The sequence below is a fragment of the Pleurodeles waltl genome, chromosome 11, assembly GCF_031143425.1.
Source record: "Pleurodeles waltl isolate 20211129_DDA chromosome 11, aPleWal1.hap1.20221129, whole genome shotgun sequence".
Taxonomy (NCBI): Eukaryota; Metazoa; Chordata; class Amphibia; order Caudata; family Salamandridae; genus Pleurodeles; species Pleurodeles waltl.
Genome location: NC_090450.1, coordinates 422138505 through 422166189, shown reverse-complemented (window position 1 = coordinate 422166189; position 27685 = coordinate 422138505). Strand labels below are relative to the sequence as shown.

Below are 27685 nucleotides of genomic sequence, written 5' to 3'. Positions count from 1 at the left end.
TTAGGTCTGCTTAACACATGTATATATTGCTTACAGTTAAAATTTATATATTATTCTCTGCTTAACACATTCATAGGTCATTACATAGTTTTTTATGTCATTTAATTAGATGCTTATGGGTCTCTTATTGATTTAGCACAATGGGTAAATATCATAACTATCTCCAAGCACGCACTATTGAAATATTGAGCAAAAGATCAAATTAAAAACAAATACACAAATTACCTTTAAATACATCAACACCTGAAAGTCTGAATTTATACAACTTTCTCAACAGATTATATTCCTTATACACATAATCGTTTTCCATGTATTCATCTATCTACATAATTATTACTTTACTTCTACTGTACAAGTGAAAAAAAAACCTCTCTCCAATGCACTACTCTGTCTCACCCTAGACCCCTCTAAATCTATCTTCTATCTCCACTCTCTGACTCATCCCAAAACTCATTCTATCACTATGATCACTGAAATAACCCTTTCTAGACCTTTTCCCTCCTGGCTCACCCAAATCTTCAGTTTACTACTATGATCTCCCAAACAACCCTACTAACTTCTTCCTTCACAAATCTCTCCTTCGACGCATCCCAAACCTCATTTTACTAGTATGATCTCCCAATCCATTTCTACAGACTCTTCCCTCCTCCATCTCTCCTTTTTATTAATGCCAAACCTCATCTTACTGCTATGATCTCCCGACTAGCACTTTCTAGACTCTTCCTTCTTCTATCCGTCCACTATTCTATTCAATCCAACTAACAGAATCACATGTTCACCACTCTAATTTACTCATATTTCCCTATACTAATCCACCACTAATCCTTTTGGGTTCCGGAGTAGCTTGCTACTCGCTGAAAAGTGCTTCAATGCCTCACTCAAGGTAGTAATATAAATACAACTACAGTTACAATAAATAGTTGAGTACTGGTGCTTTCAGTCGGGTATGGGGAAGTGTCCGTCGGATTTCCAACAGACAGTGAACACTGTGAAGGTGCTGGGCCGAAGGGCCCCTGAGCCTCTTTTCCAGCTTTTTCATGGCAGTGTTACCGCCAAGAAAAGACTGGCGGAGAACATGGTCGTAATGTGCAGGCCAGCGCTGCATGCAGCGCTGCCCTGGCAGATTACAATCACCACCACCGCCAGGCCGCTGTGATCATGAATCCTGGTGGTGCTGACGGTTCCCTGGCAGTCTGTCCGCCAGGGTTTTAATGTGGCGGTCGTACTGCTGCAACAGCGGCGGTCCTAACAGCCACACTCGTAACAAGGCCAATAGTGTATATTGTACATAAAACATAGGCCAAAACAACATCATTCATAAATATTGTGAGTAAGATGCAAATCGTGGAGTACTCCTTTCCTTGTCAGTGGAAGAATCAAAATGTCATACAGCCCACCCTCAGGGCATGAAATGCAGCAGTTAAATTCGAGCAAGATAACATACGCATTATCAGATATTGCTGTAAACACCTAGGATGCAGGACCCCTGCACTCCTATTATACCTTGTGTGGTAATTAGGCACTAAACGTAGGGCATGGCAGTACCCATAGGCCTATCACAGGGAATACTGTGACAATTAGAGACAATTAGAGAATGCTGCTAATTGAACTGTTGACCTTGTGGGGATTAAGTAGATCACTAATGCAGTGCCAGCCCAGAACACCTATCGGGAGCCTCCCAGTCAGGCTTGGAACCGCAAGAGGAAAACAAAACAACTCAAGGCCTCCTGCAAAGCTATATGGGGTGGCTCTCGTGAGACCCTGGTGGTCTGTCAGCCTCCCAATACCTGGCGGGCCATACCGTCTGTCCTTGCACTGCCTGGGACAGTCTCTGTGGCCTGCTGGCCAGGACACCAGTCTCCAGGTCTCCGCTCAGTGGGAGCGCAGGACTTGGCTCCTTCCTTCTGGGTGCACAGCAGTCTCTGTCAGCAATACTGAAAGTAGGGTTAACTGTTGCCCCTGCATCTGGATTGCAGCAGCAGGCAGAGAGCAGTTGATGCTCTGCCACGGATCTAAGCTGTGTGGCCAATCTGCTCCCGTAGTGCTCCTCTATCTGGGGTGAAGAGCCCATGTGGCCCCTCTCATTCAGCATGTATCGCGTGTGAAGCACTTGGCTAGGGCAGCAGGAAGCACTACCCATGCTCCCGCTGGGGCGGAGCGAGCTGACCAGAGAACAAAAAGGAAGACTTGGAATATCGCAGTGCTGCAGAGCGCAGGAGGCGAAACAGCCTTATGATATGGGTGGGGTGCAATTTGTTGATCCTAGTACTGCCGGATAGGGGACACGTCCTCTTGCTATTCTGAGACACTTTAGAGGCACAGAGAGACAGGCAGGTCAGCTTATCCACCTACATTGCCTCCTTCAACCCAGCAAACAGAAGGTAGCAGGGCAGTCAACTAAAGCAGTTAGTAAGGATGGTGCTGTCTCCTGGCACACAGCAGTATCTCAGTAGAACATAAGGAGACCACAGTTAGGGCACTAGGAGCAGGCAGGCCAGCAAATATAGGCAGAAGAATGGCAGTTCCTCCTGGCAATCCAGTAGTGCCTGGTGAACCCAGAGTCAGGGAGCAGCTGGCAGCAGGGCAACAAGCAGAAAAGCAATCCAGTGAGTCAGTTATGCCACCTCTCAAGCAGTAGGCAGCAGGGCACCACAGAAGAGTAGTCCAGATGAATCCTTTGAGCAGCGCAGCAGTCCTTCTGACAGAGATGCAGTCTCAATTCCAAAGTGCTTTGAAAACATGGTGTAAAAGTCCCAGTACTTATACTCAAAACTGATTTTTTCAAGGAATGAACCCTTTCAAGTATAACAATCCCTTTCAACCCAGCCCTAGCTCCAGGCATCAGCAGGAGATAAATCAACCAGCTCTTTATGCAAGAGCAGGACACAACCTATTGCCATGTAAGGTGTGAACAACCTCTCCCTCTCCCAGCCCAGGAAGACGATCAGTATGCAGATGGATGCCGATGCCTCTCCTGTCATATCCAGCCCCTACTGTGCTGTTGCTGTCTTAAAAGTATGCACAAAATGTAGCTGTCACTGTGCCCTATTGGATTGGAGTCAGGCTGCAAAGCCCAGTTATGAACACAGAGAAATACCCACTTCCTTAAAGTGGCATTTCTAAAATAGTACTGTAAAATCCAACTAAACCAGTAATCAGGATTTCTCACTACCATTCCAAACATACCAACCATGATACTTCTTTCAGATCAGAAATTACCACCTAAATGTATATAAGGGAATTTCCAATGCTGACCTATGAGAGGAGCAGCTCTCACAAGTGAAAAATTAAATAGGCTGTTTGTCACGACTAGGACATGTAAAACATAAAAGTACATGTTGTACCTTTTACATACACAGCACCCTGCTCATAGGGCTCTCTAGGGCCTACCATAGGGGTGACTTAGGTGTAGCAAAAGGGGAGTAAAAGTGGAGTTTAGGCTTTAGCAAGTAGTTTAAAATGCCAAGCCAATGCAGCAGTAAACTGTGCACGCAGGCACTGCCGTGTCAGGCCTGAGACAGGTTTGAAAGACTACTTCTGTGGGTTGCCTAGTCCCATTTAATTTACAGGCCCTGGGGACATGGTATACTACTTTACAAGGGACTTACAGGTGAAATAAATATGCCAAACAGGTGTAAGCCAATCATACCAGTTTGAGGGGAGTTTAAGTGCCAATAGTCATAAAGGGAACAAAAATAGGATCAGAAAAATAGGAGAAAGGCAAAAAGTTACACACACACACACTCTCTCTCTCGGTTTTGAAAGTCCTCCAGACTGTTGCCTATTTTTCAAAATATTGTCTTTTCTTTCACTTAATACTTATACTGGTCTGCATTTCTCTCCTTTTACACTGCCCCTCAGACACCTCTTAAGCACCCTGCTTGTTGTATAATCTATATTACCATTACATGCCAGGTTGATTGCTGGAAAATCTGACGCTAACACCCCCACCACAATTTTACAATTTTACTGACCAAGCTACGCCCCTGCATGGATGTCCTGAAAGCAGGCTTTGGGAAAGCCTGGCAAGAAGCAACCTTGGGGACTTGCCCTGCAGTAGTGCTGCTCTGCTGTGAGCTAATATTTAAGAGAGCTGCTAAGGCCGGACTGGCAGTAATGGGAATCAGTCATTTGTCCGGGACGCTGGGGGTGTGGGGCTGGTTTGTTACTGGGGGATATTTGAAACAGTGCAGCAGTTTTTAAAGTACCTGCTGCAGAGTTCCTTGTATATCCAGTATTTTTCAGGCAACAATAAAAGAGTCAGGATCACTCTGGTGATAAATGTTCCTGCTGGAGAGGGATCGAGATTTGTCTAATGGCCATTTAGACTTATCTAAGGTAGCGTAGAATGTTCATATGCCTGCTGCAAAGGACGCCTTCCATGCATATCACAGAACAGTATTTTATGTGCATAGTTCAGTGGCTTTGTGCTTTTGTCACAAAGACCCTTTTGTTACTGTGCAGTTCATAAATTACAACCATAATCTAGCCCAGTGAGCTATTGAGTGTTATCACAGAGCAGCATGCAAGCAGCATGGTACAGGTTAAACAGTTATGATTTTATTTCCGTTTTTCAATATCCCAATGTTGCTGAAAATGGTTTGCTTAGGTAGAAATAAGTTATTATTAGTAAAGCCAACTCCAAACACTGTGTTACGTTCTCAATTCTGAGTTTGTGCTTCTCCAGACCAAGTACTCTTAAAACAAATACCTACCAATATGGATGACATAAATCCCACACATTGTAGTCCCTTGTGTCTTATGTAACATTTCCTATACACTGATTTACACATGTATGATTCATTGTGTCTTCATTTGTGTGTGATGTAAACTGCTCCAGCACTCTACACCTGTATGAGAGACAGTATAAAATAAATGAAATACATGTGAGAGAGGGGCTATGGAGAATTGAGGGGCACTGTTGGATGTTGACAGTGAGGGAATCATTGAAGAGCCCCAATAAAGATTGTTGAATCCTGGTGCACTGTGAGGTCATCATTTACTATGCTTTAAAAGGGAATGCAATTGAATTAATGTTGAAGAATGTGTTGCAGAATGTGCCATTTTTGCACAAGTTGTCTTGGGGGAGAACCCCACCACCAACCCTCCTTGTAGCAGTCAGGTGCGCTCGCTGCACTCACTATGCACTGTATGGGTGCTGGTCGGACAACAATTGTCTTGGCTGCTTTGGGTTACCCAGTCTTGCTCTGGCCACAGGACGAGAATGCTAGGTACCAGGAGTGGCAAATGCTCCATGCCCTGGGAACAGCAGGGAGATGCACAATGGAATAACTGTGGTGGGCCTTGTCCTGCACTGTGAAGTGCACAGAAAGAGAAAGAGGATGCAGTGGAGTACAATGATGCACCTCATGGCAGGTGGACTGCAGAAGAAATTATGATCAATATGACTGAAATGACTGAGATTTAAGTGCAGCAGGATGAGGTTTGAGGGAATGCACTAATCAGATCTGGTCTTGTGTCAACCATTTAGGGAGAACCAGAAAGTAGTGCTCATGAGGGGGGACAAGGTGCATGTCAGACTGCCTGAAGTGAGGAGCGAGTTACCCTATAGTATGGTTGATCGAACAGAAGCACAAAACTGTCCCTGACTGGAGCAAATCTTACACGTAACACCCTCCCCTATGCAAACAAAACCTACGATGGTGGGCCGGAATCACAGCTCCAAGACTCAGGCATAGCACACATTAGAAAAAAACGTGTTTCTGAGAAGTGCTACAATAGAGGAGCCTAATGGCTCCAGTATAGATTCTAAAATGGATCAGATACAAGAGCCTACACTTGCCAACATACTTGTGACTTCATCCTCCGTCCTCTTGCCCTCATCTTGCACATCTTCACCTTTTCTCTTCCTCCCTCCTTCTCCTAAATGCAGTTAACCCCTTCTCCCTTCCTTCCAACTCCCTTAGCCTCTTTCTCTCCTGCTAATGCTGCTCCCTCAAATCTCCCTTTGTCTTTGTTCACCTACCAACTGTTACCCTACTTCCCCCGGCTCTCCTCTTCATTTACCAATATCAGTTTATGTTAAAACCAGTGTTGTATTTATTTTTTACCAATTGCCAGTTTTATGCTGGACCTTGTGTCCAATTTATTAACATGTAAAGCGCATCAATCAATCAATCAGGAATTTGTAAAGTGCACTACTCACCCATGAGGGTCTCAAGGCGCTGAGAAGGGGAGGGGAGGAGGTGCTACTGCTCGAACAGCCAGGTCTTGAGAAGTTTCCTGAATGTAAGGAGGTCTTTGGTCTGGCACAAGTGGGTGGGAAGAGTGTTCCACGTTTTGGTGGCGAATTGCGAGAATGATCTACCGTCAGTTGTAGTTCTGCGGATGCGTGGAACGGTTGCGAGGGTGAGGTCGGCGGAGCGGAGAGGAGATGGGGGGTCAGGGTGTAGAAGGAGAGCCGTCTGTTGAGATATTCTGGTCTGGTGTTGTGCAGTGCTTTGTGAGCATGGGTGAGGAGTTTGAAGGTGATTCTCTTGTTGACTGAGAGCCAGTGCATGTTTTTGAGATGGTCTGTGATGTGGTCTGTGATGTGGCAGTGGCGGGGATGTCCAGGATGAGGCGTGCGGAGGCGTTCTGGATGCGTTGCAGCCTCTTCTGGAGTTTGGCCGTGGTTCCTGCAAAGAGGGCATTGCCGTAGTCCAGCTTGCTGCTTACGAGGGCTTGGGTGACTGTTCTTCTGGTTTCGGTGGGTATGCATTTGTAAATCTTTCGGAGCACACAGAGGGTGTTGCAGCAGGAGGAGAAGATGGCATTGACTTGCTGGGTCATGGATTGTGAGAGGTCCAAGATGAATCCTAGGTTGCGTGAGTGGTCGATAGGAGTCGCACCGGTTTCGAGAGTGGCAGGCCACCAGGAATCATCCCATGCGGAGGGGGTGGAGCTGAAGATGAGGACTTACGTCTTGTCAGAATTGAGTTTGAGGCAGCTCTATTCATTGGGTAATTATGCACTATATACAACTGCAAAACAAGCATGTGAAGGAATTACTAGCTTCTTCTCCAAAAATTCTTTGAACACCCAAGAAATCCTCCTATATTCTTTCCAGCTGGCAAACTGCAAAGATGTCTCCTAATTTATGTACCTAGGATGCAGCGTTCCATTTTAAATTATATAATGTTATATGATGATGATAACTGTAATCGTATATCCATTCTCCTATAAGTGATAATATATTAATTACTTGATCCTCAATAATGCCCGAGTTTTGAACTGCGCTTAACTTGCCGTCACACAGCCAAAGCAAATAAAAATGAATACATTAATGATTGTGAACTTGGAGCTGGCTTGTGAAGTGCCACAGCTAAAATGATCACCCAGACAGCCAAGAAGGTTGCAATTTCAGGTTAAAAATGTGGTTTTCCTACCAGTTCCTTAAACAAGCAAACAAGATATTTCTAAATGTTTATTATTCAATTTTTTCAAATTAGACCGAACAAATTTACAACAAGCTCCATCTTCATTCCAAATTTGGTGTTATCATATATCACGTTGTTTTAGCTGTAGCAGAAACTAAAAATTCCTATAGAAATATGAAATGGAAATACAACGTTTACGACTGACTAAGCTATGTGATCAATTTCAATCCCAGGAGCACGAACATTTTTGAAAAGTTCTTTGCCAAAGTTAATAGTGATATTTGAAAACATACGTTTCCTACAGACAGAGGATTACAATCATAATTTTCTTGCATTGCCCATTCAACTCCTATTCTTAACAACCTCTGTTGGACCTCTCACTTACCCTTCTCTTTGCTTCAAGTTCTCCTAATCTGAATTTCACTGTGTAGATATCTCTCTCATTTTCTAGACCTGTCTTTACTGCCTCTCCTCTCTTTCTCTTGCCTTCTCAGTTACCTCTCTTCCCACTTTCACACTCTCATACCCACTCTTCCTTATGTTACCCTGTTTATCATCTTTCTCCCACCTATTTCCTTCTCAAAACCTTCTCCCTTTCTCTTCTACGAAAACATAGCTTATTGTTTGAATAAAAAGCCTAACAAAATCACATAGATAGCACAGCCAATTACATTGTTTCTAAATTACCGAACAAGTAAAACGTATTACTAAGTGACTCAGTTAAAACAACTGGAATATTGTTCGCATCACCCAACGTGAGCCCATTAACACAAGTAAGGAAAGTAACACCTAATAATTAACTCTAACAAGTAAAAGGCCTGCCATTATTAGTCTGTCTCATGGCTAAGACTGAATCAACAAAATATGAAGTAGAATAAATTACCTCGAAGGGAATCTACTAACAGCTGCTAAGCAATATAATGTGTTCAAAGATGATAAAATATATAAGTAAAGATCCTGTCCAGTAGACCAAGCATTTTTGAAGTTTTCCTTTGAAGGCAAATGCCAGTTTGTTTCTGGTTTATGGTTCAATATAAAATAAATCACTCCTTTCCCAGCTATACAGTTGATGTACAGTATACAAAAAAACAACATATACATGTAGTAAAAACATCTTTGTGGTCTAACTTTAACTAAGTACTTGATATGTGTCAGTGGTGAAGAAAACATTTTAAGCCTAGGAGTATGAAGGAAGGAGCAACCTCAGATCAAAGTTCAGAGTTAGGCTCACTTATAATGTCAATAGATCATGAAAAAAACTCTAGCACTGTGTCTGCCAGTGGGAACTGCTATAAGTACAATTGAAATTATAAGAGTAAGTCAACCACCACATTCACATTAATTTGAGCCACTTGTAATGATGTGTATCAGGTATGGCATAAAGTACCCCCTACTGTACATTATAAGGGTATTGCAAGTTCCCAAGGAGTTCCATGAACACATAGAGGGCCAACGGCGAGTTACTTAAGATTATGGAACTCAAAGGTGACTTGTAACATCCTTATCATGTACAGCAGGGGGTACATTATCCCTTATAATACATGTTCACACCACTTAAACCTCGGTACATAGCTCTTTCATATGAAACAGAGAGTATGTTTGTAAACGTGAAGAATAAAAGTAGAATTCTTAGTGCACAAATAAACACAAAAAAACCTGATTGATATGTGTTGAAAAAAGGTATTAGAAGCAGTTTAATGCAGGGTAGCTTTTATTTTCTTTATTAAAAAGCCGCAATATAAACATGCAGGAAGAGTCTAACATTTCTATACTGTCCCAAGGAGTGCAAAAATAAACATGTTGCCATAAATATCTTCTTTCTTCTTGTGATTGTATAGCTAGAAAAACAGAGCAGAAGAAAGAAAAGCAGCATTTTGTTTTTCCCTCTTTAAATAGCTGCTTTAATTATACTCCATGACCTGACCTGCTGAAGGAAAGTGCCCTTGTTGGCATGGTTACCCCCCACTTTTTGCCTGATACTGATGCCAACTTTGAGTGAGAGTGTGCTGGGATCCTGCTAACCAGGCCCCATCACCAGTGTTCTTTCTCAAAACCTGTACCATTGTTTTCACAATTAGCACACCCTGGCACACAGCTAAGTCCCTTGTGAAAGTTACCCATGGTACCAAGGGCACTGTGGCCAGGGAAGGTCCCCAAGAGCTGCAGCGTGTATTATGCCACCCTGGGGGACCCCTCACTAAGCACATGCACACTGCAACTGCAGCTTGTGTGTGCTGGTGGGGAGAAAAAGAAAAAGACAACATGGCACCCCTCTCATGGTGTCACGCCCATAAACCACTGCCTGTGGTGTAGGTAAGTCACCCCTCTAGCAGGCCTTACAGCCCTAAGGCAGGGTGGAGTATACTACAGGTCAGGGCACAGCTGCAGGAGCAATATACCCCTACAGTGTTTAAGTCCATTCTTAGACACTGTAAGTGCAGTGTGGCCATATTGAGTATATGGTCTGGAAAGTGTGTCATTACGAACTCCACAGCTCCATAATGGCTTCACTGACTACTGGGAAGGTATCAAACTTCTCAGCACAATAAACCCACACTGATGCCAGTGTTGGATTTATTGAACAATGCACCCAGGTCATCTTAGAGATGCCCCCTGTATTTTACCCAAAGCTTTAGTGCAGGAATGACTGGTCTGTTCCAGCCTGCCACTAAGAGATGAGTTTTTGACCACATGGAGTGAGAGCCTTTGTGCTCTGTGTGGCCAGAAACAAAACCTGCACTGGGTGGAGGTGCATCACACCTCCCCTCTGCAGCAACTGTAACACCTGGCGGTGAGCCTCGAAGGGTGAGTCCTCTTGTTAGAGTGCCCCAGGGCACTCCAGCTAGTGGAGATGCCCACCCCCCGGACAAAGCCCTACTTTTGGTGGCAAGTCCAGCGGGAAATTTAGGGAAAGCAGGGAGGAGTGACCACCTCAGCTGGGACCACCCCTAAGGTGTCCAGATCTGAGATGACCCCCTCCTTGCAAAATCCTCCATCTTAGTTTGGAGGACAGGGACCAACAAGGTTAGGCTTGTGTCCCCCTCCCCAAAGGGAGTAGACACAGGAAGGGTGTAGCCACCCTCAGGGTCAGTAGCCATTGGCTACTGCCCTCTGACTCTTGTAACGCCCCTAGACCCAGGATTTAAGGGCTCCCCTCAAACTAGCTCGTCAGATTCCTGGTAACCTCAAAAGAAGAAAGAAGAAGGACTACTAAGCTGAAACCCCAGAAGAGAAGACGGAAGATGAAAACTGGCTTGGCCCGAGCCCTACCGGCCTGTCTCCAGCTTCAAAAAGCCCTGCAAAAGAAAGTGACACATCTTGCGGGTCCAGCGACCACTGAAATGCCTTCAGAGGACTGCCCATATCACAGAGGACCAAGCACTCCTGTGGACAGTTGACCTGTCTAAGAAGAAATACCATCTCAGGACTCCAGAACCTGTGAATCCTGACCACTCTGCACCTGACGCCCAAGGCCCGAGTCCAGGTGGCCCAACCAACTAGAGCTGGTCTCCAAGCGATTCTGAGCAAGTACCCACCCTGGGTTGACCCCTCCAGTCCACCACGACAATGCCTACAGACTGAATCCAGAGGGCCTACCTCACCACGACAGAACCGGACGAAGATTACCAACACCAAAAGGTACCCTTGCACCCGCAGCACCCTGGCCTTGGAGATTCTGACCTTTGGTGCAGCAACATCGAGCAGGTGGTCCCCTCCTTGTCCAGCCTTTGGTTTCCCAGCACTGACACCATGGACTTCACCTGCAGCATCTTTGTGGCTCCCAGGGTCCCCTGGTAGGAAAGCATTGAGAGCCCGATGCTGTGTTTGCACCCTGCACCCGGCCGCCCCTGAGCCACTGTGAGTATGTGTTTGGTGCTGACCTGTGGCCACCCTAGTGCTCCTCTGAACCTCCCAGGTCTGCCCTCCAAAGACACGGGTACTTACCTGGAAGCAGGCCTGATTCAGAGTGGCCCCAGTCTTCATAGGAGCCCATGTTAAATTTGCTTCATCTTTGACCTCTGCACCCGGCCATCCCAGTGTTGCTGGTGGTGGGTGTTTGGAGTTAACTTGAACCCCAACCTGTGGACTTCCTAACCCCCGGAGACTGGAACTGTAAGTCTTGTACTTACCTTTAAATCGTACTAACTTTTCTACCCCCCGAAAACTGTTTCTGAAAATTGCAGTGTCAACTTTTAAAACAGATTATTGCCATTTATTCGAAAACTGTATAACTTGCCAATCCTAATCAAAGTCGGATTGATACATATGTGGAATACTCATTTATTCATGTATGTACCTGCAACGTGAATCTTGTGATTCTAGAAATAAATTAGCAAAATATATTTTTGCTATATGAAAACGATTGGTCTGGAGTTAGTCATTTAGTTTGTGCTTCCCTTATTGTCTGTGTGTGTACAGCAAATGCTTTGCACTACTCTCTGATAAGCCTAACTGCTCGATCACACTACCACAAAAGAGAGAGTTAGTATTATCTACTTTAGCCTCTGTTAAGCCTCTGGGAAACCCCTGGACTTTGTGCATACTATATCTCATTTGATACAGTATATAGAGATCCAGCTTCCTACATTGGTGGATCAGCAGTGGGGTCTGCGACTTTGCATTTGCTGGACTACTCAGCAAACACTTGATCACACAACTAAATTCCAAAATGGCCTTTAGAAACTGATTTTTGAATTTGGCAAAATTTTCTAAATTGTTAAAAATCCTGCTATGGCCTTGGTTAAGTCCCCTTGGCATTTCCTTTTAGATTTAAAAGTTATTATAAGTTAGGGGTTAGTAGCTAGAAGGTTTCTTTAGTTCCTAAAAGTAATCTCCAACTTTAGTAACATAATGAGCAGCTCAGAGGAAATGTTGTGGAACTCTCATCCCTTACCTCCTTCTAGGGATGGGAGAGTTAAGGTCCCTCTGCAAGCTGAAAAATATTAGAACAGGTTCCAACTCTAACAAGGTCAACCTCCAGGAGCTCTTGGCAGAGTACACAAGCGACCACCCTGCTGAGGAAGAAGACCTCCTCTCAGATAGGAAAGATGTTGGAGCTGAGGAGGATGAACTCCTCCCTCCTCACCTAACTAGGGAGATCAGGACCCCAAGGCCTTTATCTCCAAGAATAGTGCTCACAGGATCTGGATCTTCCATAGGTAAGTCCAGCCCCTCTGGGAACATTGAGGGCAGCCTCAATGAAGAGAACCTCATTTTAGCAAGGAAGGTCAAAAGATTAGCTTTTGAGCAACATCTCTTAGCTATTGAGAGGGAGAGGCCAGAAACTGGCTTAGCACCCATTAATGTTGGCAGCAACTTAAATAGGGTCAGGGAGAATATGGATAGCCTAAAAATCTCCAAAGGGACTGTCTCTAAGTATGAAGAAGGTGATGATATCAGCAAATGGTTCACAGCTTTTGAGAGAACCTGTGCAACCAGAAAACTAAACAGATCTCACTGGGGAGCTTTCCTTTGTGAACTGTTTACTGGTAAGTGTAGGGATAGACTCCTCACACTCACTGGTGCAGATGCTGAATCCTATGACTACATGAAGACTACCCTGCTTGAGGGCTTTGGATTCACCACTGGGGAGTATAGAATGAGGTTCAGGGGGTTCACAAAACTTCAAGCCAGTCCTGGGTTGATTTTGTAGAGTACTCAGTGAAAACACTAGATGGTTGGATAACTGGCAGTAGAGTGCATCGCTATGATGGGCTTTATAATTTGTTTATGAAAAAACATCTTTTAAGTAACTGCTTCAATGACAAGTTGCATCAATATCTGGTAGACCTAGGTCTAATTTCTTCCCAGGAATTGGGAAAGAAGGCATACCATTGGGTCAAGGCAAGGGTGACCAAGACGTCCAATGGGGGTGACCAAAAGAAAGGGGTCACAAAGCCTCCCCAGGGGAAGGGTTGTGAGATACCTAAGGACAAAAACACAGTCTTCACAAGGGTCCTAAAAATCTGCACACGAGGGTGGGCCCGAACCTCTTCACAGTCCACTAGTGTGTGCAAAGGTGAAAACTTTGATCCCAAGAAGGACTGGTTTCACAGCTATAAACAGCATGGACACCAAACTGGAGACTTGGCCTGTCCCAAAAAGAATCCCCCTAGCACTGCTCCAGTTAGTACTGGTATATCCAGTCTCCAGTTGGGATCAACAGTAGGCCCAGAGCAAATCAGGGTCCACACTGAAGCTACTCTAGTCTCTCAGGGTGGGGTGGATGTAGGCACACTTGCTGTCTGGCCGCCTAACAAGCACAAATACAGGCAGCACCTCTTAATTAATGGAACAAAGATAGAAGCCCTGAGGGATACAGGTGCCATTGTACCATGGTGACAGAGAAACTGGTTTCCCCAGGACAGCATTTGACTGGACAAACGTATCCAGTCACCAATGCTGACAATGTAACTAAAATCCATTCCATAGCTCTGGTGACCTTAAAATGGGGAGGGGTTACTGGCCTGAAACAGGTAGTGATCTCTTCTGCAATCCCAGTGGAATGCTTGCTAGGGAATGATCTGGAGTCCTCCGCTTGGGCTGAGGTAGAGCTCAAAACCCAAGCAGTCATGCTGGGAATCCCTGAACTGGTGTGTGTAAAAACAAGAGCACAGGGCACAGCACAGGGTGAAAAATAAGTGTTGTAACCTAGAATAATGGCTCAACCTTCCAAGAGAAAAGGCATGAAGACCAGCTTCTGAACAGCAAAAGAAGCAAGACCTCTCTTCTCAGGAAGATGTCTTATCCCCGAAGGGAGCTGAGTCTATGGAGCTGGATCTTTACCAGTTAGAGCAGCTCTTGGGCCCAGGGGAACCCTCAAGGGAAGAGCTATGCCAGGGACAAAAGACTTGTCCCACTCTTGAAGGCCTGAGGCAGCAAGCAGCTGCACAGGAAAAGGGAGATATCAGTTAATCCCACAGGGTCTATTGGGAAGATTGACTCTTTTACACTGAGGCCAGAGACCCCAAACTTGGTACAACCAAGAAGTGGTAGTGCCGCAGCAGTTTAGGGAGTTTATCCTAACTTTGGATCATAAAATCCCCCTAGCTGGGCATTTAGGACAAACAAAAACATGGAGTAGGCTTGTCAAACACTTCTATTGACCCAATATGTCCCAGAAGGTGAAAGAGTTTTGTAGCTCCTGTGTCACCAGGGTTGGTGTGGACATTGAGGGTCCATCTGAGCCACCCACAGCCTCAGGGAATCAGTACATACTTGTGGTAGTAGATCATGCTCCCAGATAACCTGAAGCTGTTTCCCTTAGGTCTACTACAACACCTGCAGTAGTCAAGGCCCTGATTTGCATTTTTACCTAGAGTGGGTTTTCCCAAGGAGGCGGTTTCTGTCAGAGGTACAAAAGTCATGTCAGCTTACCTAAAGCACTTTTGGAATGAGTGTGGGGTGACTTACAAATTCACCACACCATACCATCCACAGACCAATGGACTTGTTGAGAGATTTAACAAGACACTGAAGGGCATGATCATGGGGCTCCCTGAAAAACTCAAAAGGAGATGGGATGTCCTCCTGCCATGCCTGCTTTTCGCTTACAGAGAGGTGCCACAGAAGGGAGTAGGGTTTTCCCCCTTTGAACTTCTGCTTGGCCACCCAGTAAGGGGACCACTGGCACTTGTAAAAGATAACTGGCAGAGACCACTCCATGAGCCTAAACAATAAGTGGTGGACTATGTACTTGGCCTCTGCTCAAGGATGGCTGAGTACATGGAAAAGGCATCCGAAAACCTTGAGGCCCGCCAACAGCTCCAGAAGCTGTGGTATGACCAAAAGGCTGCACTGGCAGAATTAAAACCAGGGCAGAAGGTATGGGTTCTGGAGCCTTTGGCTCCCAGGGCACTTCAGGACAGATGCAGAGGCCATTGTCCTATCCTGGAGTAAAAGAGTGAGGTTACCTACTTGGTGGACTTTGCACTAGCAGGACACCCAAAAGGGTGATCCTTGTGAACCACCTAAAGCTGTATTGTGACAGGGAAGATGTAACAATGCCGAGGGTTACTGATGAGGAGCAGGAAGCAAAGAGTGAACCTCTCCCTGAATTCCTCTCAAATGACCCTTAAGATAGGTCAGTTGCTGGAGTTGTCTATTCAGACACCCTCAATTCCCAACAGCAAGCTGACAGCAGGCAAGTCCTACAACAGTTTGCTGGGCTCTTCTCTCTGACCCCTGGACAGACTTACCCTGTGTACCCATGATGTGGACACAGGAGACAGTTTACCTGTCGAAACCAAAATATACAGACAATCTCACCAAGTCAAAGAGGGCATCAAAGTGTAAGTCAACAAGATGCTGGATTTAGAGGTTATTGAGCCCCTAGGCCAGGGGCCATTCAAAGATGGCAAGAGAGAAATGAGGTTCTGTGTGGACTATAGGGGTCTCAACTCTGTCACCAAGACAGAAGCTCACCCTATACCAAGAGCAGACAATTGGGTTGACAAATTGGGTACAGCCAAATTCCTTTGTACCTTTGACCTAACTGCAGGGTACTGGCAAATTAGGATGGCACCTGGAGCAAAAGAAAAGACAGCATTCTCTACACCTAATGGGCATTATCAGTTTACTGTTTTGTCCTTCGGTTTAAAGAATGACCCTGCCACCTTCCAAAGGTTGGTGAATCAAGTCCTTCCTGTCTTGGAGTCCTTTAGTACAGCATAGTACAGCATATCTAGATGATGTTGCTGTCTTTAGCTCCTCCTGGCAGGATCAACTGGTCCACCTGGGGAAGGTTTTGCAGGCCTTGGAATTAGCAAGCTTCACTATTAAGGCATCAAAGTGCCAAATAGGGCAGGGCACTGTTTTATACTTGGGCCACCTAGTAGGTCCCTAAAAAAGCTGAGACCATACTTATCTGGTACTCACTTTATTGTTCAAACTGACCAGAGACCTCTCAAATGGCTAATGCAAATGAAAGGTGAGAACCCTAAACTTTCGAGGTGGTCAATCTCCCTACAGGGAATAGACTTTTTAGTGGAACACAGACCTGGGACTGCCCATGCCAATGCAGATGGACTTTCCAAGTTCTTCCACTTAGACAATGAAGGCTCTCTTGGGAAAGATCAGTCTCATCCTCCTTGGTTTGGGAGTGGTTTGTGTAGGAAAGTGCCATTGTTTGCATGGTTAACCTCCCCCCGCCCTACCCCCCCCCACACTTTTTGCCTGATATTGATGCCAACTTTGACTGAGAGTGTGCTGGAACCCTGCTAACCAAGCCCCAGCACCAGTGTTCTTTCCCAAAACCTGTACCACAACTGGCAGACCCTGGCACACAGCTAAGTCCCTGGTAAAAGGTACGCATTGTACCAAGGGCCCTGTGGCCAGGGAAGGTCCCCAAGGAATGTAGCATGTATTATGCCACCCTGGGGGACCCCTCACTAAGCACATGCACACTGCCACTGCAGCTTGTGTGTGCTGGTGGGGAGAAAAAGAAAAAGACAACAATCTCAGGGTGCCATGCCCACAAACCACTGCCTATGGTATAGGTAAGTCACCCCTCTAGCAGGCCTTACAGCCCTAAGGCAGGGTGCAATATACCACAGGTGAGGGCATAGCTTCATGAGCAATATGCCCCTACAGGGTCTAAGTCCATTCTTAGACACTGTAAGTGCAGTGTGGTCATATTGAGTATATGGTCTTGAGTTCGTCTGCACAACCTCACCCAGCTTCATAATGGCTTCACTGAACACTGGGAAGTTTGCTATCAAACACTGATGCCAGTGTTGGATTTATTGAATAATGCACCCAGAGAGCATCTTAGAGATACCCCTTGTCTTTTACCCAATCCTTTAGTGTAGGACTGACTGGTCTGTGCCAGCCTACCAATAAGAGACAAGTTTCTGACCACATGGGGTGAGAGCCTGTGTGCTCTCGGTGGCCAGAAACAAAGCCTGCTTTGGGTGGAGATGCTTCACACCTCCCCTCTGCAGGAACTGTAACATCTGGTGGTGAGCCTCAAAGGCTTAGGTCTCTTGTTATAGTGCCCCAGGGCACTCCAGCTAGTGGAGATGCCTGCCCCCTGGACAAAGCCCATTTTTTGGCAGAAGTCAGGCGGGAAAATTAGGGAAAGCAGGGAGGAGTGACCACCTTAGCGGGGGCCACCCCTAAGGTGTCCAGAGCTGAGGTGACCCTCTCCTCCAGAATCCTACATCTTAGTTTGGAGGACAGGGACCAATAGGGTTAAGTTTGTGTCCCTCTCCCCAAAGGGAGTAGACACAGGAAGGGTGCAGCCACCCTCCAGGTCAGTAGCCATTGGCTACTGCCCTCGGGCCACTTCAAAGCCCCTAAATCCAGGATTTAATGGCTACCCTGAACCTAGCTCATCAGATTCCTGGCGACCTCAGAAGAATAAAGAAGAAGGACTGCTAAGCTGAAACCCCAGCAGACAAGACGGAACACGAAAACTGACTTTGCCCCAGCCCAACTGGCCTGTCCCTAGCTTCAAAAAGCCCTGCAAAAGAAAGCAACGCATCCTGTGGGTCCAGCAACCTCCGAGAAGCTTTCAGAGGGCTGCATGCATCACAGAGGACCAAGAACTCCCGTGGACAGCGGTCCTGTCCAAGAAGAAACTCCATCTCAAAACTCCAGAACTGCCCCGGATCCGCAAATCCTGACCACTCTGCCCCAGACGCCCACGGCCAGACTCCAGGTGGCCCAACCAACTAGAGCTGGTCCCCAGGCAATTCTGAGCAACTGCCCACCCTGGGTTGACCCCCTCCACTCCACCACAATGACGTCTGCAGACTGAATCCAGAGGACCCCCCTGACCGCGACAGAGCCGGACGAAGATTCCAGACGCCAAGAGGTACCCCTGCACCCGCAGCCCCCTGGCCTTGGGGAATCAGACTTTCAATGCAGCAACGTCGAACAGGCGGCCCCCTCCTTGGTCAGCCTTTGGTTTCCCAGAACCGACCCCCTGGACTTTACCTGCAGCATCTTTGTGGCCCCCAGGTCCCCTATAGGAAAACTTTGGGAGCGTGAGGCTCTGTTTGCACCCTGAACCCGGCCGCCCCTGCGCCACTGAGGATCTGTGTTTGGTACTGACCTGTGGCCCCCCTGGTATTCTTCTAAACCCCCCAGGTCTGCCCTCCGAAGATGCTTGTACTTACCTGCAAGCAGGCCTGATTAAGAGTACCCCCAGTCTCCATAAGAGCCGATGTTACATTTATCCTTGACCTCTGCACCCAGCCAGGCTCCGTGTTGCTGTTAGTGCGTGTTTGGAGTTAACTTGAACCTCAACCTGTGGACTTCCTAACCCCCGGAGACTGGAACTGTGAGTCTTGTACTTGCCTTCATACCGTATTAACTTTTCTTCCCCCAAGGAACTGTTTCTGAAAATTGCAGTGTCAACTTTTAAAACAGATTATTGCCATTTATTTGAAAACTGTATAAATTGTGAATTCTAACCAAAGTGGTATTGATACATATGTGGAATACCTATTTATTCATGCACTTACTTGCAACTTAAATCTTGTGGTTCTAGAAATAAATTAACTAAAGGTATTTTTGCTACATAAAAACCATTGGTCTGGAGTTAGTCAATGAGTTTGTGCTTCCCTTTGTCTGTGTGGGTACAGCAAATGCTTTGTACTACCCTCTGATAAGCCTAACTGCTCGACCACACTACCAAAAAAAGAGAGCGTTAGAATGATCTATTTTAATAATTTAATTTCCCTTCGGGAAACCCCTGGACTTATATCTCATTTTGATATAATATATGCAAAGCCAGCTTCGTACACCTGCCTTTTCCATCGGCTGCTAACTCACGCCCCCCTTGCACAGAGTTGTCATCAATTATGTAATTTCAGATGTTGCAGTGATGTTGTCAATTATGTAATTGAATAGGTCATGAGTGATGTAATATGTGAGGTAATTAGCAGTGCATGGCGATGGCACGAGTTAAGGCATGGGTTACAGTTACTTGGGATAACTCTACCAGGTGAATTTCAGTGATTTTGTAAGGTTAAAACAGTATCTTTTCACTGACATTTTCAGCTAACCATAACATCACTTTAATGCAGGTTTTTGCAGTGAATTTCTATTGTTTTTCTTTTTCGTTTTTAACAAAGGAAGACGTCTATATCCGTGCGTGGTGTGGCTTTAGATTAAGGGTCTGGCCTGTGGCCAGGTCCTGGGCCTAACACACCCATGGCACCCTATCTCCACAGCGCACAGCGAGGTTGGGCACAGGGCTTGGCTGTAGGGATTGGACACAGGGCTTAGCTTGCTCTGAGGTCTTGCGTCCAACCCTCCACCGGAATTCCACCCCTGCAGCGCAAGGCCTTTGGCCGTGGGTAGCAAAGGGTTGGGAGCAGGGCCTGACCAGCCTGACTGTGTAACAATTTACAGTGTGTAATTTTCTATAAGGCAGATATATTGGCATTGTCAAAAAGTCACCAATAACTATGATCAAATGTATCTTTAATAAATTCACACATAGCAATGTTTAATAAAAGCGATTATCATAAAATATTTTGAATAAATGCTTTTAAAAAAGGAAAAAAACACATCGACATGTGTTTCAGTTTTTCTTTTAACATTTTTCAAGGCACAAAGTGCAACCAAGAACTAGCGGTCACTGCACTCCAGCTGAACACCATACAGCTCCTGCTCAGAGGGCTTTTAAAAAATATAGTAATCTGTCTTTTGGTCATGGATTTCATGATCAAGGAGACATACTGTGTTTTAATTTTTGCTTGGGTGCTGCTGCACTGCCTGCACCTCCCCCCTCACAACATTAAAACAATGATTGGTAGTGCCCTGCCTCTTCTAGGGGCACCACCAGCAAGAAAATATGTTGTTGACAAAAGCCTTACTGTGGGGTGCTCCTTGCTAGGAGTAGTGAAAACTAATGAGCAGCTTTTGCAGATAATTTTTTAGTCATGTTTCCCACTTTAATTTATATTGCGCAGGTCATACACCCCATCCCCTCCACAAGCCATTGTTTGTTCTGGGGACCCCACCCCCCTGGGAAATTTGTATTTTTATTAGGGAGGGCTGTGTGTGATCCCCACCCTCACCGAGCCTGAAAATGCCCTGGGGACGCCATCCCCAGGACTGACATTATTTAAAAAGACAAGGTGGTGTGCGGCCCTCCTCCCCCAAGCCAATACTGGCACCAGAGGTCCTATCCTCCAGGGCTGACATTCATTTAAAGGGGAGAGGGGATGTGGGCCCCTCTCCCTGAGCCAATATTAGCCCGCAGATCCAATCTCCTGGACCCTACAAAGTGGGAGCCCCCAGTCCCACCTGTGGCACCCACAACACAATAGATGTTGGTGACTTTGGGGGGGAGGCCCATGGATCCCACTAGCCCGCCAGCTCCAGTAAAGCACCCATCCTGTGTACAGTAGGAGCCAGATTTGCTCCTGCCAGTTGGGAGCGGTTTTTTTCTCTGCTTCTGCAGGGAATAAATGTGTCCTCCCACCCAGCTAGAACATTTTGTAGTTCCTGTCGGGTGGAAGCATACAAGTCTTCCCTGACCGCACTCTCATGGGCAGAAAAACCGTATCCTGTGGGTGGGCTTACCGAAACACAACCATTGAGCTAGTCCTGGGGAATTGGGTCGTGGGGGCTTTGAGGCTTGGGGAGGTATGCTGCATGCCCCCCCCCCTTTTAATTACATGCGGCCCCATCCCTGGGGCCTATCCAGCCTCGGAAAGGAGTCCACCTGCTTCCCTCCCCTGTTATATGCATCAGCCTTGAGGGATGGGGTCTCTAGGGTCTTGGAGAGACTGGTGGAATGGGACAGCACCCCCCTTCCACGTTTAAGTAATTACAGACCTACGATAATGGGTTCCCGGGGCCTTTCTAGGCTTGGGGAAAAGTGTCTGCATGTGCCCTGTCATTTTTCTTAATCGACCCTGAGGTATTGGGTCCCAGGGACCTTCAAAGGCTCGGGAAGGGGAACCGCACTCTTCATTCCTTTTATAAATAAAGCGGGTCCTCAGAGATGGGGTCCCAGGGCTCAAATCAGCTCCAGTAGAGGGTCACACGCATGCACCCCTCCCCATAATATAGAAAAAAAAAAGTTTGACACCTGGACCAGCCTGGGGTTCATTTTGCTATGGAAAAATGACCACCATTGTTTTTTAATGCAGTCCCACAGAATTTGCACTGGATTGTGGCCAAAACAAACATCCTTTAATTTTTAGCCCCAGGGCAGGAGGGTTCCTTCTGGGAGCCCTGCTTGATGGTTCACCCCCAAATTTTCCAAAAAGGAGTTGAGCTAAAAAGAGCACTTTTTAAAAATGTTCTGTTAACACTTGCTAAATGGTGGCAAAGTTATTAGCAAACCAAAAAAGCCATTTGCTATGGAAACATAGTCCTAACTATAACTACCCAGTGTGGACACCACTGGGAGGAGAGGGGGTGTGGGATGGTGTGTGTGCGCGCGTGGTTATAGGAAATTCAACAGTTATAGCAATACTTATCTTAGGAAATTGTAACTTGTGCTCTATGGTAACTACAATCACTAATTGTATTTATTACAGTTATACTGTGAATGACATCATAGAAGATGTCATTACTGATATAATATGTCGGTAAGTAGAAGAGCATGCGAAGGCGCAAATTAGAGTCACCTTAGGGCACAAGTTATAGTTTCTTGAAATAAGTATAACTATAACGGTTGAATTTCTATGGTATTGTGCGGTTAAAACCTGAACCTAACTATAACGTCCCTGTAATCTTTAATTTTAAGTGAAGTTCTAAGGTTTTTTCAATTCTATTTTCTAACTATAAAGCCCCTGTAAGCGTTGTTTTTTTAAGTTAGTCCAACCGCTGCCATGCACTGCCTTTGACCATGCGTCACCTTGGCTGGCTGCAGAGCCAGACCCTGTGGCCAACCCCACCATAGGTTGGTTGAGTGTAGTGGGGTTGGCTGCAGAGCCTGGCCTGTGGCTTAGACCTGCGGCTATCACCCCACAGGCACCCCACCCTGTGCCATGCACCGCCTACGACCATGCACAACAGGGGTTGGCCTTCAGACATGTGCAGTGGGGACTGACCTGGGGCCTGGCCCTCTGGCCAACTCCCCTAAAACTGTGTCCAACTCTCCCAGGCAGCCAAACCCACACCATGCTTTGACCAAGCTTTGGCCCTGCACGGTGGGGGTAGGCCGCAGTGCCTGGCCTATGGCCAGGCCTTGCAGCCAATACCCCATAGGCACCCAATCATGCAGCACGCATGGCTTTCGGCTGTGTGTGGTGGAGGGTGGCTGCAGGGCCTCCTCTGTGGGCTGATTTTGGCTCCACTGACCACCTCCCCTAGGGCCTGACCAGAGGAGGGGGACCAAGAGAGCTCCTTCCCTGGGCTAATTTTGGCCCCAGGGACCCCATCCCCTGGGGCCCTGCCCCTTCATGGTGGGTGCCCTAGCCCCATCAGGAAATCCAGTGTGTGCTGTTAGGGGCTGAGGCAGAGCCTGAATGCCCCTGTGGTACCTGCCAGCTTCCTTCCTCCAGCTGGAGCTGGCAATGCTATTGCATACAGTGAGCAGCAGAAAATGCTGCTCCCTGCGTGCTGGAGCACTTTTTTTTAATCTGTTTTCCTGCCTGTTTGACAGAGGGCAGGGAAACAGATGATGAAAAGTCCACTCCCAGTGGGCCGAAGCAGTTTTCTTGCTACCGTCCACTGAGAGCAGACTTACTGTTTCCTCTCATTTGGCGGGAGTTGTTAAAGCTTCTGCTAAGGTAATGCAAACAACTATGTCATGAGGGTTGGCACCTCTGGACATAGGGAGCCAACCCCAGAGGGGGGGTGGTCTCCAGGGCCAGTAATATCTCCAGGAGTGGGGGCCACATGGCTCCCTTCATTTGAATTGCACAGGCTACCTCAAGGAGGTGGTCGTCCCCTGGGTTCCCCTCCCCTTGCCAAAATCGTCCTCCCCTGGGGAGGTGGTAGTCCCCTGGGGTAAAAATGGCCCGAGGTGGCCTTATAGCCCTCCTCCCCTGAAAGTTACACTGGTTTGGCCCTAGAGTGGTAGCAGTCCCCGGGGCCAAAATCAGCCTTGAGGAAAGGGGCTGCATGTGTCCCCCTTCCCCAATATACTTATTTTTGTTTGCACCTGTGACCACCATGCCTTTTAGTAAAACAATTGCTGAGATTCTCAAAATCCTCCAATATTGTTTCTGAAAAACTTTTAACACCTATTTTTGAGCCCAGCTGGGTCCCTGTGACCCCGCCACTAGGCCTAGGGGATGAGGGTATTTCTAGCCTGCTCCGTTCACTCTTTTTCCCTGTTTTTTGGGATTCAGCAGAGAGTTCCAGAATGGCTGCCAACACTTCCAGGTAGAAGTGCTGGCAATAGATCAGTTCTCAGCATGAAATCTATTGGATCCGGAGGACCTGCATCCCAAAACATACATTTCTTTTCCTTTAATATCTCCAAAACTACTGAACAGATTTACACTGAATGACAAAAAGCACACTTTCTGGACCATGATCTAGCTTTCTGCCAATTTTGGTATAATTCTATCCATGAGTTTGGGCTGTGTTCGTGTCTAATATCCCTATGGGAAACAGCATGTGGAAAATGTGTTTCGGGACACCCTCTTTTCCTCGGATCATGCTTGACGTAGCATCCCAACACTTTCAACACAGCACAGCTAAAGTAAGTTGCAAACCAGTTTTGTAAAATTTTTGAGTATTCAAACGACAAATCAAAAAACACTTTTCCTATGAAAACTAGGTCCTAACTATATCAACTTACTGGCGAATGCTGTATAAAAACACACATACATATACATACATACTCAGGGCCACTGGAATTACGCCGCAGAGGAGGACCAAATTATGCGGTAAGGTTGAACAAATTATGCAGCAAGAAAAGGGAAATTATGGAGCATAATACAGCACACTTTGTGATAGTATTACTTCATTGTTTTGTCATTTTTAAACCTGGTAACTGTCTGGAAAATGAGTTAACCTTATTAGTAACAATTTAACATCCAAATACATCAATAAGCAGCTTAAAGATGACCAGTGCAACTTTAAGAAAAGAGTTCTGGTGCGCAGGACCAGAGTCACCATATATTTTTTCTAACTTTTGATCCATCTGAGCTACAAACAAAAATTACTTTTTGTTAACATCTGTAGAATATGTATGCAGCACATGATTACGTGTCATAATGGTCAAATCCATAATCACGTGAAAATCGTTGCAGTATTGCATAAACTCAATGTAGTGTGGACACTTGATCTGCAGAGGAACAAGAGCTGCCCTAGGGTGGAGAGGGGTATTTAATAAGTATAGAACCCATCTACCACTAAAGGTAAGGCTACAATAGGAATGACAACACAGAGGTCAAACGACAAAACATGTGAATGAGATGATTACTTTAAGATATCTAAACCACTGGGGGTACTTCAAGGCCACAGTTGACCATGTTTGGCTTTTTCAGGCCATCACGAGAGAAGACAACCCGATGAAGCCTAACACTTTTCCGAAGAAGCAGGGGAAGGAAAAAGTTGGAGTAGGCTATTAAGATTCCTGGAATGAAGCGTGAAAAATAATAGATTTGTGTGACTTTTGGCACACAAGATCAAAGCTAGGAGGGGGTAATAAACACAAGGAATGTACAGCAGACATACCCTGCAACACATATCTGCTGGGGACAGGTACACACACTACGTATTATGGACATTGTCTATTCTGCTCAGATCGTGGCCCAGGAGCATGCCCTGTGCCACTGAGCATGGCAGCAGCTTGGGCCAGCTAGAGCAGTGGGCACGAGCACTGGGGATATGTGATGTCCATAAATAGTAAATTGATCGGAGTTGAGGTTACATAGAGAAACATAATTGATTGCTATACTATCATTGGCATCCTTTTAATTTATGTTTTTCTTGGAAATAAAGCTATTTGTAAGAAACAAAGAACAGCAGTTTTGAAACCTGCATTTCAAAGGAATGTTGTTCTCCCATGATATTTTGTCTTCCATAACTCATGGAAATTATAACATGCCCATAAATTTCAGACTTCAACTAATGCAAAGACTAGAAATTAGTAAACTGTACAGCATTATGAAATGGTATTCAAGTGACAGGGTTCTAGTGACATTTACAAACCAGTAAGCCTGACAGTTCATTATCAGGACACCAAACCCCATCAAATATGTTATAGGTCTGTTCTCTACAGTTACTCATTATTTGTAATCTGTTTATACAATTACAAATAATAGAAATCATTTTTGGCAATAAATGTTGAAAGCCTGGTCTTGATAGCGCGTCCAGTCTTTATAAATTACTTATACTTGGACACGCCGGAGGTCGGTGAACCTTTTAACCGAGTTGGGTTCTCCTCATCCAAGAATAGTCGGACCACTCAAATTAATAATCAATAACCATTTATAATCAATAACCAATACTCAATTAATAGGTCAAACAACACATTAGTAATCAATAGCAATCAGTATTTTGACACACCATGACCTTTCAGCCATGAATAACCACACCAGTTTATTAAAAGTTAATGAATTTATTTCCCTATATTAACAAAGCTAGCACAATATAGATGAGTCTCAAAATCAAATTATATACGTATGCGAACATTACTAGCTGTCCATAGCGGCGGAAGAAAGCAATCTACGCAAAATCTGGATTATAATGCACTTGGTTATAGCAATACAAATCACTAATATAAGTAACTGAATTTGACTAATTGCATACATCGGTCAGCATAACAAGATTTCAATTTATCATGGTGCATCAAATGAATACCTCAACTAACCTCTAATTAGCATTGGCATATGGGGCTTCATGCAAAAACAAATTTAGTTAACATGAATTTAGAAAACTTCTAGCTTGGGCCCTATCAAATAAGCAGTTGGTACCTAGGAAGGAAAACACAATGCATAATACATTTATCCTTTCATATTTACCAAATACAATCAGCATTCAAGGAAAAGTCTTCGTCCTTCAGGTACCGGTTCGATCAGCATGGGGCAGATTTCAAAGGGGCAAAGTTAACGCAAGTTTTCCTTGCGGCAGCAAGAAAATGGGGCAAAACTTACTGCATGGGCAGGACGGGGCAAAATTAAAGTTAAAGTCTCTAGGGTGAGAATTCTTAAAGTCTCTTTCTCTGCGACAGAGAAAAGGCATCGAAATGGCATACAAGATGGCGTCTTGCTTCAGGCATCAAAATGGCATCAAGGAAAATGGCTGACTTCTCTTTGTCCAGTGGGTTTAAGTAAGAAACATTCCAAATTCTTCAGGGTCTTCCATTGGAGGGTTTATAGGGTGGCTTCCTTTTGAGCAATGAATAGTGTCTTTCTCTTAGTACTCATTTATGCATAAGGTGTCCTTGGGGCCTTGGAACACAAGTTGCAACAAAGTTTGCCAATTAAGTCTATATCAGAACTTTTATTGTCTGCACCTGCAGAAGCTGACCTTGCTTCAAAGGGGATGAATCTAGCCTAGCACAAAACCTTGAGATAAGTGTATTAGTCATTTCTACTGGAAAAATACAACCTTAAAGTAAAAGAATATGTCTTTGTTAATACAAGTAAAAACCACGCAGATAAATTTGAGACCAGGCAACTAGGCCAAAGCCTCTGCTAAATTTAAGCTAAGCATAAAACAGTTTCAACAAGAAATCATAGAATACATTTGCAATTATGACAGATTACTATATTTATCGATTCTTCATGAATAATTAAGCTTGTTTATAATAATGACGAACTACCCCGTGGGCACATTTTCCCACGTACATTATTTTTCTTCGCTAAAATCACACTACCTTATACGATTTTGGTTACATGATATATGAATATTTGTTAGCGTTTCTTTTTCTGCTTCATCAATCCCTCCTCTGATGACTAATTATGTCATCACGTCAAATCTTCCGTCACAAATGTTATTTCATTAAAATTCTGTTTTAGTAATTTGGCACTTCAGTCAATTCCCTCTTCCTTTTTGTTCCCTTTGATTTTTCCCTGTATATTGCTACCATTTTATTTTTTTCTTTCTCTTCTCTTCTCCTTTTGCTTCTTGATTTCAATATTTTAATAGCTTTCCATATCCCCCAAATACCTAATAAGCAAATTAATATTATTAATATTCCTTTTACTATTTTCAGTAATATTCTGTTCCAAATGTTGCTGAGCCAATTTCCCACGGAAGCAAATCCACTTCCAACCTTTTCCCATACTCCTGGTTCCTTCAATTCCTTCAAATCTGCACTCTCGTTAGTTAAATTAGTAAGCATTTTCCTAATTTGTCCGCTGTTGTCTGGAATATAAGAACAACAGTGACGTGCACTAATCATTTTGCAAACGCCGCCATTCTTTGCTAAAAGA

General features: G+C 45.2%; 1 protein-coding gene across 2 annotated transcripts in view; it reads right to left on the bottom strand.

Moving 5' to 3' along the window:
• NGEF (neuronal guanine nucleotide exchange factor) overlaps nt 1-27685 on the bottom strand; it is an 850900-nt gene that overhangs the window by 149821 nt on the left and 673394 nt on the right. The window lies entirely within an intron of this gene.